The sequence below is a fragment of the Chelon labrosus genome (genome assembly GCF_963514085.1).
Source record: "Chelon labrosus genome assembly, chromosome: 5".
Classification (NCBI taxonomy): domain Eukaryota; kingdom Metazoa; phylum Chordata; class Actinopteri; order Mugiliformes; family Mugilidae; genus Chelon; species Chelon labrosus.
In genome coordinates this window covers 25,145,994-25,159,891 of record NC_140341.1, presented here as the reverse complement: position 1 = coordinate 25,159,891, position 13,898 = coordinate 25,145,994, and the positions used below count along the sequence as shown (strand labels likewise).

Genomic DNA, 13,898 nt, shown 5'->3' with positions numbered 1-13,898 from the left:
ACCCTTTGATGAACAGGCTTACATTACTGACCCTCCGTTAAACAGCCACGTTTCAGGTTGCAGCAACAAAATTAGTTTTCATTACAAACAAGAGTTAAGGCAGGGTTCGGCCTTTATTACAGCCTTTTTCCCCATGTGGATCTACATGGACCAGTAGTGTGTCTTATGTTTCACGTAAAAAAGCAAAATCCCCCCCACAAAGCAACAAGCAGCTATACTCTTGAAATGATGCGAGTGTAAAGCTGCCAAGCAGGAACAGTTCTCCACCACAATGAACGCATGACAGCAAGGCACAAGGGGGGTATTAAAGCAGAGCAACCCCAAACCAAAACTGACATAAGCCATAAAAAATAAAAGCAACTCACGCGGATACAGCCGCCTACAACTTACACGGGAGATGAAGAAACATAGCTAAACCATTAGGGAGTCTCTGTGAATTTTGCATTTTGATTTTGATTGTTGTGGACACTGAAAGACATTTCGGTGAAAGACATTTTACTATGGGCTAAAATAGTAAAACAACAACCCAAGACTGCCACTGCTGGGCTTAAAGGATCAGATAAGCAAATTGATCCATCCCACCACAAATACCGAACAGACAAGAATACAGCTGATGTCTGAAGTTAGAAAAAGAAGAAGAAAAACTTCTCCATGGGACAGAAAATAGGCTGCAAGACTTACTGACAGTTAATACAGTAGTTATATTTTGTGTAACGTGATAAGTTAGAGTTTTGCAAATAACAAATTAATCTGTGAATGCTAAAAAGAGAAGGTACCCCCAAAAGGTTCTTTTTGAAGCCTTCAAAAAAAAAGGCACCAAATCCACAATTGATACAGAGGGTGCTGATGGTAAAGACCAGTCATCAGACAGGGTCCATTTTCATCATACTGATTGTCCGAGCACGGAAAAGGAAACGTCTCCCCTTCGCTGAGAGGAAATGGACGGAGCCGAGCGTATGATCAACTTTCAAAAAATATTTTTAAAAGCAAAACAAACAGACACGGCTGTGCAGATGTGTCCACATGTCATACAATGAATCCTCCTTTCAACTACTTAAATACAGACACTTTCTTTTATTCTTTTTTAAGTATACATGCCGCTGTATTAAGGGGTAAAAGCTGATATTTAGTTGTGATGATCAGGATTGGGGGAACAAATGACCTGCAACTTTAGGCACGTTAAGTCAGAAAAACAAAACATTCCGCTGTGACATACGTGGATTTTCCACTATGGAAAAAAACAACACCGTCATTATCTGTGGCCGACGCAGGCCGCATGGTGCAGACATTTCTGATCGACTTAATAACTAATATTCTCAGCATTCTGCTGCAAATAAAAGCGTGCACTTAAGAATAGCATCGTGGACAGCCAGTGAAGGATTCTGGGAGTATATCCAGGTAAGAAAAATGACAGTATTACCTACAACAGCCCCAAGCATGTGATCTGGTGAAAGTTAAGCCAATATGAAAGCCCCTCCTAGGTGGCCAAACTAATTATAAAGACCACCTTATTAAGGAATTCCAAATACTGAGCGCGAGTTCCGATGGCTGTTTCTAACAACAAACCACTCCTGCATCACTACAACAGTTTCTGTACAAGCACTGACACAAATTGCTCGGGGGTAGAACAAATCCTGACCTGTTTTATAGAAACAAAGGAATCAAATTAAAATGTTCCCACTGACTGAGCAGAGTACACAAATATGCCCCCATGGACTGGCAGCACCTGCTACGCTCTGCTCCAGGCAACCCCCCCCCCATCCCCCCCTTTCCCTTTTTCCCAGAACCACGTTTAGCTCAGCTGTAGCATATCTGTCAGTTTATACAAACACCTGGCCACAGAGAGCATCTTACCCACTGATCAGCATGCCTGTCAGATTTCGAGATATGAGACAGCTACTAATTGAGCTGTTGCTCCCCGCAATAACCACTGCCCAATCATAGTCTATCACATGTGATCACACACATCTTTTATTTATTTCTTTTTTGCACATGCCAAAGCAGAATGCACAAAGCTGCATTGGGTGATGCATCTTTTTTTAATTGCCTTTAAAAAACCGTGACTGCACGAACAAACGTGGAAGGAATGGATAAGACGTTGTGTTTATTATCTCCAGCCTATGGTGCAATCACTACCAGTTCAGGCTTCCTAGCGTTGTATCTACATTAGAATACTTCCAGTAACTCTTCCAGTAGCATATATTTCACTTCTTTTGTTTAGTTTAAAAGTTAAAAAAAAAAAAATCTAACTGTAGCTGTAGGCACATAAACAAGTGCTTAACTTGTGGGGTTTGGGACTTCAAAAGAGCCTTCAGGGAGTCCTCTCTTAGCCACAACAGAGAGGAATGTACCATAAAATCCTTGTCTTGTCAATTCCAGTAACAGGCTCTATAACAAGACTGTATTTGCTCAATTCTAAAACTTCATAAATACAGTAGCGGAGGAAGATGAGGGATATAAAGGCTGTCCTTCCAAAAAGGGCATTTGGCCAGAAGGTGTTATGGTTAATTGAGGAAGTCTGACGCAGACTGCTGAGGCTCAACCTTTTCACCCTGAGTCAGTCCAGCACTGACAAAAACAATCCACTGGCTGCATGTGTGCATCATTAACCCTTTCAAACGGGAGCGCTCAAACAAGCTTCCCAGGACGGCGCACTAAAAGGCACTCTATTTTTCTTAATCTTGCTCCTCCTTTTCTGTCTATATATAGACATATCACCAAGGGCTCCGCAGAGCTCCTTAGAATATGGAGGACAAGACGGAAAAGGAGAAGGTTGATGAATATGAAAAGGCTGCGTAAGCAGAAGAGAGGGCCACTTCATTCATTCGTTTATCCAGCTGCAGACTCTCTTTAGAAATTCAAAGTTTAAAGGACAAGCCGTTGTCTGCGGGTAAGGGATTTACCGTCTGACTGTACCTTCTTTGAGCGCACAAGGCCGAGGAGCAAAGTGAAGCTTAGAAAACAAGCTAAAAGTGTTTTCACAGCTACTCCATGTGGCCTGCATTATTGATGGGCTTAGCCTAATCCGCAGTGAATACATGTACAGCCACATCATGACACAATCCATGTTTTGGAGGTGATACACTCGGTGAAATGGCATGACGCGAACCCATGTGTTCCCGTGCATACGCTCGCAACGCCTGCCCAAGATAGCGTTGGAAAAAGAAAACCCGACAGTGACTTCACTCAAAGACATGGCAGCCCGCTATAGCTATACCCTGAGGCAACGTGACTTTTTCCCCAGCACTCCGGAGATCTGCTGAAAGCTCATACGTGTAAAGGCAGTGACAGGTACATTTCTGTCGAGAGTGTAAGCATCTGGGAAAGATGAGGAACAGGTTTCCTCCCTGAATGCTTTCCAAACATTTTACTTCAAGATAATACTCAATGAACTGAGAGAAAATGGAGAAATGTAAAACACTTCCAAAAGGAGACAGGCAATGTGGTGTGAATGGACAAAGTCGTTGTCCAAAACAGTAGTGATATAGATCATTGTGTTCTAGATATAAGGTCATACAAAGACACTCGCATATAAAACATAAATATGCATTTCAAGAAATTCTGAATTGTATCTCGGTATGTATGAAATTTATGGATTCTTTATTACTGATACTATATTAGTATGACATTATCAACTAAACTAATGCATTTGTTTGGGCTATAAAAATGCCTTTCAGAGAACATAATGTTCTTTCCAAGAACAGATTATTATTAACTGTCATATACGACAACAAACAGGCACATATTTGAGAATCTGAAGCCAGGATAATTAAGGAAATCTATATCATCAATAGTTGCAGATCATTTTTCTGTCAGCTGACTTATCATTGCAGTTAAAATCTATGCTGAGTTCCTGTTTTTCAAGGAGGGAACACTAGTATTCAGTGATATTCAAACATTACATTTCACACCTGCTAACCCTTATATCTCACATCCATTTATCAAAATTCTAAGCTGCTTCAGATATTTATGTTTTCATAGGTTTTGTGTGTTCCTAATGAGCTCAAAGAACAACTACTAAATCATGTTCCTAATGGCCCGTGCCACACTTACAGTGAGTAAATTAGCCGTGTGAAGGTCCAGTCATACTACACCGACTGCTGACTCTGGCGTTGCCTCATATCGCCTGTGTCAAACACGGAAAGCTGCACTTAAACACGCTGCAAAGACTAAAGCCAACTAGCATATACTGTGCAATGTGTTCAGCACCTGTGTGTCAGGAAATAACTCCATACCAGCAGGTGGAAGTAGACTGTGTTTGTCATTTAACCTCGGAGGCCAGGAAGCTGGGAAGAGCTGCATGCGGACCGACTTAAGAGAGCTGGCTGACACGGATCGTGCCGATCTTCAGTTTATTTATTCCAAATAATCACGTCATTCTGAAAATACTTGCACATTTTAATGTTCAGATGAGATAAGAGATGAAAACTGAAAACAATTCTGTGTGTGCGCTCTTGACTTGTTGTTTGCTTAAATTCTTTTTCTCATGCAAGGGTTCACTAAGCTGAACAGCCAATCAGAGAGATCTTTCAGACTGAAAGGCTCTGCTGCCATTGTAGTGCCAATATTCGTCAACAGTATTTTGACACACCAAGCCAGCAGTTGACTACTGTAATTAGAGGAAACTTGGGTTTCCAGTGCATATTCAGTCATTTTATGGAGAATACCTGTGTCATTAACCAGTATCAAGGAGCTCAAGGAGGCAGCATCCCCATATGCGCCTTTACTGTGACTAATACATCTGCCTACCTTACAATGAAACCAATGAAATACTTAGCTGACACGACTCTATGCAATTCCACCTACTCTACTGGAGCAGCTTTTTTGGTCACAAAGTTGTGGCTGAAGTGGAAAGCCTGCTGCCATGAAGGAGTGCACCCATTTAAATGTGAACAAAAGCACAGAGCGTATGAATATTCAGCCAGACACACTCACACCAGCAAAGGTTACGGAACATAAATAAACATTCTGACCCATCCACAGTCCAAATACTTTTTGTCACGCATGATACTATTGCATAAGATAGTTTGGCCGTATTTTATCCGCACCGCCTAAAAGCTGCGACTCCTCTCAGTGCCGTGTCATGGCAGCATTCAGCCCGACACTCCAAAACAACCAGCACGGCAATGGCACCAAACAGCACTTGGTGTAATAAGCAGAACACACATAATTTACAACCAAGGAGAAAAACAGTCCTCAAGTCAGAGGCAAATATTATATCTGAAAATATTCTGTGCCATATGCCAAGTGTCTCTACAGCTACACATCAACCTATAATAGTGTAATTGCTTTTTTCTTTTAGCATTTAACGAAAAATAACCTAATAGATGCACGCTCCAGGAAAAAATAGAACAGACTATGGTGTCTAAAAAATTGTCGATAATCTGTAGCACTTCTGCCGCTGAGTAGTCCAGTCAACTATGCCCAGCCACAGTCCCGGTAGCTGCACGGAAGCCTTGTCCCACCCTTTGTGGTGCTAACATGCTCGTGTGTTTGGCATTGACTGTAATGTCACATTCACGCTCTGATGCTAACTGTGTCTGGCATGTGCATTAGCCCCTTCTTCTGTTTTCACTGAGAACTCGTTTCCGGCAAATGCAAAAAGAGGTTACAAAATTCCTTTAAAAAGGTGCAGAGTGTGCTTACATTCTCCTGGAGCGGTCTGTGTGCACTCACGACCGTACATACCCTAACCGGTCACCTTTAAAGGTTACGGTTTTTCCCCAAAGTAAAGAATATTGTACATTATGCATTGGCAAGTGTGTTGCAATCTTAATGTATGCTACATGACTAATGGCTGCGACCTGCGGCTTCCTAACAATTTGGTGACGGGGTGATGGAGCGGCATTGATGTGGCACCCCTCCGGGAAGTACACAATGTCTCAGTCAAGCAAGTCAGGGTCATGCTGCTTTATTTGCACAAACCCCTACCCATCAACACCACTACTCCATCCTCTAAATTTACAGCCTACTATTTGTTGCAGCATGCTCATCATCAGGTTATAGAATCTGATATAGACAAATCCTTGGGCTTACGTTTATTGTGGTAAAACACATCGGCAATTACTTTTGCGCAAGATCTGCCTGCTTGGCCTAGTTTGGTAGTTTATCTCCACAGTGGATTACACTGAGCGACGTTTGAAGCTGGATATATGGTCCGACTTGCATGTCAGGCTGATACTTGGACCCCAAACACACAAACACATCTTTTTGACATCAGATAGGAGTGTCAACCATTATCTGCAAACAGCCGGTCCAACATTCATCCCCTCTTTGAGAGAGGAGCGAAGAACTTCACTTATCTTTCTTGCTCAATTTTCTGTGGCACTTTTTATGTGTACAGCTCAACCACCGTCTCCACTGGGAGATCATTTGAAAATATCTGCCATTATATCAGAACTTGGGTATCCCCCACTCTCTCCTACTGAGGGCTTTTCCCTCAGAATGACTACAAACACACACATTTTCTGAATTTTTCTGTCTTAAGAACTGGCTCCGAGTCCATACCTTCACCTTGATTCCCTTGTGATCAACTAATGCTGAGAGTGCACGAGATTGTAAGGTGGAACGGATGAACGAATCTGCACTTTTTGTGTTTTTTGTTTTGTTTTGGGCTTTTTTTTTTTTCTGGAATGCTGAGTGCACTTAACATGGCATGCCTTGCAGGTCAAGAGGAACATAGAAGAGGGATTGAGGTGCTTTAGTTAGTGCATTGTGTAATGAACCAAAATGCACAGCGGTACATGAAATGTCAATTTGCAACATAAATAGCAAAGCGTCAAAAAGATTATACCAAAATTTCCCCCTTGCATTAGTAAAAACATTTAAAATATCTGGACTCCAATGAAGCTGAGGCTAACAATTCTAAAATACTGCGGGAGCGCACAGCCTTACACACAGCTTTGTTCAAACCATCATTATATCTGTGCAACACACCATAGATAAATTTATACCCTTGACCCTTTACTTTCCAGCGGTTCAGCAGAACAGTTTGTAATTCAAATTAACAGGGCAAACACAACTGTCTCACAGTCTAACAGTGACGTAAAAACATTCTAATATGCATCTTTCACACACTGTGCACACAAGTATGAGAACATGACTTCTACGCTAATAAGAGTCTCTCGTCACTGTAACTGTGAGCTGGCAGTTAGTAACAGTAGCCTTGAGCATACATTATCTATTAGAAGTATGCTTTACTTTGCCTGATTAATTGATCGAAACTGTCTGCTCATGTGAAATTAAGTCAAAAATCTATTTCAATTCCAATTTGATCTTGGTGGGGGACAACGGTCTTTTTGACAGTCGCAGTGAAACAGAAAGGTCATATGTGGCCTCATTATTTTGCTGCAAACTGTCATGGGCTGCATGGTACAGAGACAGTATTCATATTCTGATTCTGCGGCGGAGCGGGACAAAGAGCTTTACAAAGCCTCTCTATCACCCACACATCACTGTCACTGCTGAATTCACGTAAAAGAACAATAACATATCGGAGTGTGATCGATGAAAACTGATTATGTTCCACAGCGTGGCCATATTATGTAAAACTATTGACAACCAAGCTGGAAAACACAAGGCACAGTCACACACACACACAAACAAAAAAAAGTAAAGAATTACTTGCAACAAAGGCCGACTGTGACTTCACCTCGCCATGTCTGAACCAAATAATTGCACTTGATCAAACCGCAAAGACTACAGACAACTGCCTGCTGGTGCATACGGCGGCGGTAGAACATTCATCATTGAAAAAGGGAAAGCAGAAAGGCTACTATTAGCTAGGGGGTAAGGAAGAGATACAAACCATCACAGAGCGCTGAGCTCCCCTGAATCACGCTGACTAAAAGGTCTACAGTTTATTCATTCTAGATGATCATCACTACTGCTCGTCATCTCCTGCATTGCTCCACTGAGCTGACCACTCAATCAATCAGAGAGATCTCTCCCACTCCAATCAACATGCTGAACATGTTGGAAAGGCAGCAACAGAGGTCCGACTAGTGGCAACAGTGTGGGTCACGCCGCCATAACTAGGGCATCAGACGCTCGCTGGCGGCCCGACACCAATAAACGATCGACCATTGGCTTGGTGTGTCACAGCCCTTAACCGTTTCCCTGAGATATTAAATAGTCAGGACTAAGTTGACAGTAACCAGTGTCAACAAACCTGGATTTAAATAACTGACTGGTGAACATACAGTTGTGGTGTCTGGTAAAAGAATGTTAACAGGTGCCCTCAGGCCTGATCAGTGTATGTACAGGACATTAGGAAGGGGCAATGAGTCAAATTTGTCCAATCGATATGTTCGACAAATGTATTCCTTCATACAGGCTGCCACCTACTTGTTAATGCAACTAATCTACCCAGATATAATTTGGTTAAAATTTGGTTGGAAAAAGTGGGGGTTGTCTTATACTTGACGAGACATTCATGTATTATGTCCAGACTTACTGGTTAGACTGAGCCACTCAACCTGAACTGCAGAAACTACAACTTTGGACAGGGAAGGCTGAGACAGAACAGGTCCAGAAAGTGATGTCATGTTTGTCACGCTGGGACACTTTAGCTTTGTTCGATCAGATACAGGCCGAGACAAATCTAAATGGAAATGCTATCAGAAAATAGCACAGTAGCCATCAGATAAGAGAAAAAGTGCAGCACACTGAGAACCCCAGTGAATATTTGTGTGGTGAGGTGGAGTGACTGCGCCCAAAAAGCCAGGTGGGCTTGTTGTCAAAGTGAAGTCAGGTTACCAGTCACCCATGAACAGCAAGTTCGCAATATGAGCAGCAACAAAATACAGCCTATTTCAGCTTGATTTTCCTGTTTTGGCAAACATACTGTACACACGCACATTTAACAAACAACTAATTCAACAGTGATAATCCTACACAGGTACATTTAATAAGATAATAGAGTCAAAGAGAAATCTTAAATTTCATCTCATAATTACTAGATGCACATCAGGGTAATTCTCTGGGTTATCAGTCAAGTGTATCAAGTGTATCAAGTGAGTCTCTGTTTAGAAATTACTTAGACTTGCTGCAGCAAATGTTGTAATGGTTTCCGTACAATTACAGAGCTTCAACCTGGTACAGCTGTATTTAGTTATACTTAACTTTTCACCGTTGAATTTGGATGGTTTCATTAGGCCCAAATCTCACCAGAACCTGTCCTGCACTCCTGGATATAGTGAGGGATAGCACTGTCATGTGGAGGCGTTTTTAATCTCAGCTCATGTGCACCTTGTCCCTTTTTAAGTATTGCGTAAGATGTACTCGTACAGTCTACAGTAGACTGCATACAAACATTTTTTCGTCCGGAAACGCCATGTTGGGAACGGATTATACCCCAGCAAAGATCTGCCGCCAATCAAACCATTTAAGGAAAAAAAATAAACTTTTATGCGGTGATGGGGAGTCATCCGTGTCATCTGAGCGCCGTAGGGATGATTTTGTTTACAACAAAATGGCTCTGATCGGTTGCAGGACTATCTAATTGCATGCAGAAGTATTGCTTTCTCTGTATCGGTTAAAACCCACCACATAATGAAATCCAAATGGCGCGTTACCAGACTCATATTTGAATTGTTTTAATTGGGTCTGGCTACGCCAAGCCACACCAGTAGTAATATATCTTGCTGCCTATCGCCGTCTTGGACATTATTCAGTCCTCTGAACTCTGAACATCATGTTGGTGTTTTATCCTGAACCTCAGAAGGTTTCCATGGTTGCTTCCTGACCAGTAGAGACGGAAATTCCATAGAACCCAAGTTACATTTGTAACTTTCATTCATCCATCATTTGTTTCTCCACCATACTCCATAAAACAGATTGCTACCGGTGGACCAGAGTGGTAGGGTGTATACAGAGGACAGATTTAAAACTGGTAAACTGCCAAACAGAGATTTAACCGTAACATTGCATGAACTTGTTTGGCAATTATTTTAGAAGTCCTGCACCGCAGCATGAAAACCACTAACAACAAGAAGACCTTTCTTCGTATTCGCCATTGGGCAACTCTAAAGCAGAACAGAAACATGAGGGTGGGGAAGCTGCTAAGCGTCACACAGGGCTGACGCAACACCATGAACTAGTAGCTGCTGGTTACTAAAATCAATAATTAAGCGAGACAGAAGAAAACAGGATGCTCGGTGTTCTTCGGGAAAAGTGCACAAGACAGAGGATGAATAATCCCAGAAGCCTACCAAGAAACTGAAGAGAGGGCCTCTTCATGAAGGAACACGCAAAACTATGTGAAACTCAAGTCGTTACGAGGAGCTTTGTGATGAGGACAGGAGGAGAATTTATGACCCTCGCTCTCATTTACACTACCATTTATGAAATTGCTCATGACACGTTGTATAATCACTCTTTCGCCAAGGGAAGTCCAATTATCTTAACCTTGTCAGGCCAATCTTACAGTGAGACTACACTCCAACGTGTTTTCGCAGCACTAACACCGTTGCGGCTAAGAAAAACAAATACAATCTGAAAGGAATCCAGAGAGTAGGCAGCCGGACTGATTCAATTTCACCCAAACTATATGCATTCAAATATTTTGCTTGCAAACTATTTCCAGCAAGTCTAGCAGGTGCTCCACTCGCCAAGGGGACAATTTGTCCAAACCTGGCGCTTGGCAGGTGATTATTTGGTCTGCAAACACCAGAATTCCTGACAGTGTGGCAGCGGAGACACAGAGCGGGGAAAGTGAAGTTACATCACATGCCCTTTCTCCGAGGGTTCATTATCAGTTTTAGAGCTCATGCTTAATTCATCAGCCGTGTATTTTATTCCTATAATTGCGAAAGGTGAGCTAAACTACAAGGAGGAATCCAGCAGCTGTTGTCAGCAACACTGAGCCCGTGTTGTCTTCTTCAAATGTTTATCCTCATCAGCACCCATGAGCCTGCAAATCCTGAGGAAATGCATTGTCTTTTTATAGTGCCTCGTCCCCGTGATGAGCAATGGTGCGTTCATCGGGGTCCATGCAATAATGTCCACAGGGCAGGGAGCATATGGATTGATGACAGAAGCGGCAATGCACACATGGGGCCGTGTGAAGGTGATGGGTAGTCTCTCTGTAGCCTCTGGGTTTGCATTACAGAAGCATGAAAGGAGAGCATGCACACAGCCAGCAACAATTTATTAGCGTGAGGAGCAGCAGCCTCTGTTCTTCTGCTGCTGCTGCTGCTGCTGCTGCTGCATGGGCCCACTTCAATAGTGCAGCATCGCAGCTGCATGCAGCTTTCCAAAGAGGAGATGCAGCGGAACTGACTGAACTTTGCTCAAATACACTCACACGCACTTTACCATGTGGTCAGACTGGCACAGCACCCTCAGCGCCTGGTCTAAGCTGTTTTCTCCTCTTCAGACTTGTCACCTCAGCAAGTGGAGCGGTGCTGCAGCAGTTTTATAAAAAAAAAACAAAAAAAAAAAACAGTAGGTCGGCCCTTCAGCTTAGCTTTGATCAGTATTTGCTAAGGTTGCCCCGACACTGTTTTGTTTTAGCTGACTACTCCAGCTGGATTTTGCAAAAAACCTCAATTACGCCATTTAACTCCGCAAACCAGCAAAATTGCTTTTCCCCCCACACAGCTGCAACTAGATTCCACATTCCATATAATTCCTTTAAACGAAAACAAGAGTTTGTACGCAGAATGATCCCTCCGCATTGTTGTTCTGTGAAAAGATCCCGACGTATGCTGCATCGTTTAAAGGAAAACGTGAGTCATTTAAGGCAATCCTCACAAACCTCCACTGACATACCTTCAGCAAGGAGGCACCTTCAAAAAGAGACACCACTTGGCTCAAGAAAAATTTTCATAGCGCCACAAGAATGTTACTCAATCGGTCTTTGTTCAGAGTGAAAACATGCTCTCGCAAAAACAACTGCACAACGTCTGCGCAGGTCTGAAAAGCTTCTTACTGTCTGCGCTGAGAGACAACTCTTACTTCAGGCCAAAACTGAAGGAGGCACGAGTGGCAACAAACTTCCCATTGAAGAAATAAAGTGAATAAACATCACACATTTTCACATAAAAATATGGTAATAGTTTATAATGGCGGTGTGCAATATTCATAGCCAATTAAAAGCAATTCTTTTTTATTAAATTTAATTATCCATCTGGCTTTAATCAACATGGAATGAGGAATATGAGGAGCAGTGCCAGCTGCATGGACAGTAACTAAACAGTTACTAAAATAAAACTGATGGCTCCGTCGGCCTGAGAGGTCAACACTTCGCCAGGGCAAAACAAAGGGATCAATAAAATGCAGAAATATGTGCACACAGAATCCCGCTGAAAAGTAACTCAGGCGGGCAATATTGTTTCCGATGTGGGAGTGCAATGTGGGAAACTAAACTCCTGATTCATCGCTTGCACAAACTGCGTGCACGCAGCATACACTCACTGGACAGTTCATTAGGCAGACCAGAGGAAACGAAGGCATTCTGATAAAGATAAGATAAGATAATCCTTTATCCTATCCCACAGTGGGGGAAACTTGCAGCACTGCAGCAACAGACAGTTTAAAGACGGCCCGAATGCAAGAAAGTAAGTACAAAAAATATAAATAAATAAATAGAAAAAATAAAACAGAAATAGTAATAGAAAAATAAATAAATAAATAAAACAGAAGAAAAATAGAAATATATAAAAATAATAATAATCATAAAGATTAAACAAAAAAATGGCTAAAAATAATAAGTTAATAACCGTCCTAAATTAATTCTTATTTTATGAAGGTTATGGTATTCAGCATTTGTCTCAAATAACAGAGATTCACCTGTGTTTTCATTTTGTAGTACTACTGAACTGTATTGTGCTGTACCGACACATGTTTCTATTATTTCGACAACCCAGTTGTAGTCAGTGGGCCAGGCTAAAAAAATAAAAAATAAATAAATAATAAATAAATAAACTTTAGTGTTTTATTCAGTCCAGTTTCCAGTTTAACAGCACCACAAACAATATGATCACAGTGCTGAATGACCACCTTTCTGCCAAAAAAGAAAAACATTAGAAAAGCCCTGAAGGGAGAGTCAGTGCAGGACTGTTATATTAGTAGATTGCACTTGTTTTCATTGGGGTCCCTAATGTTTTGGCAAGTGAGTGTAGAATTTCTTATTTTATTATCAGTTTAATTAAAGTGGCACTGTAATTTGATTTAACGGGACTGACTTCCACAGTGATCCCGTTATGACATCTTCAGACATGTCTTACTACTACCAGACAGCAGCCTGTCAGGAGGCACTTTAACCTCGCACTGTAACGTATGCAGCTTATACTGGACGCTTCCCCGTCTCCTCTTTAAGGACTAGAATCAAATGCGTGTGTAACGTGTATAACCAGAGCTGGTGTGGACGCGTACCTGCGTTGCAGCAGCTAGCATAGCCTTAATATGACGGTCTCCCTGTTAATTGTACATGATGCGGTATCCTCAGCAGACCTTCACTGGGTAACGCGGAGACACGATAACAGCCACAAATCCCACAGTAGCCCCGCACACAGGCAAGGTTATTTGACAACGCTCGCACAGCCACACGAACATATTTTGCTCGACCATTCATGTCATTTTTGACCGGTGAGTCCTGACTACCGGGCTGCTCCGGAGGCTCACCAGCCTAATATTATATAAACACAAACCGGAACCCAAAATCACATTAGCATGTTTCATCCACTGCAGCCCCAAAATAACGCGGAGACGGGCTACTCACGGTCAACGGAAAGTTAGGATGTCCGGACAGCCGTGAGGTCTTCTCCGCCGCTACAAATCACAACGCGGACGTCTGTTTTCCTCCGGTGTCGTCGGCTGGTGTGGAAGGGGGGGAAAAAAAACGAACACGGGCTGAGAGCGGTTGCTGTGCGGTCGCATGTACTGCAGTGTTCACA

The 13,898-nt window shown here is 42.3% G+C and overlaps 1 protein-coding gene across 1 annotated transcript in view; it reads right to left on the bottom strand.

The window, feature by feature from the left end:
- The window catches only part of adarb1b (adenosine deaminase RNA specific B1b), a 117,446-nt gene extending 103,548 nt beyond the window's left edge, over positions 1-13,898 (bottom strand). Inside the window, exon 1 of the mRNA XM_084545531.1 lies at positions 13,724-13,898. The gene's annotated coding sequence lies outside the window, so the exon portion shown is untranslated. The remainder of the gene's footprint in view (positions 1-13,723) is intronic.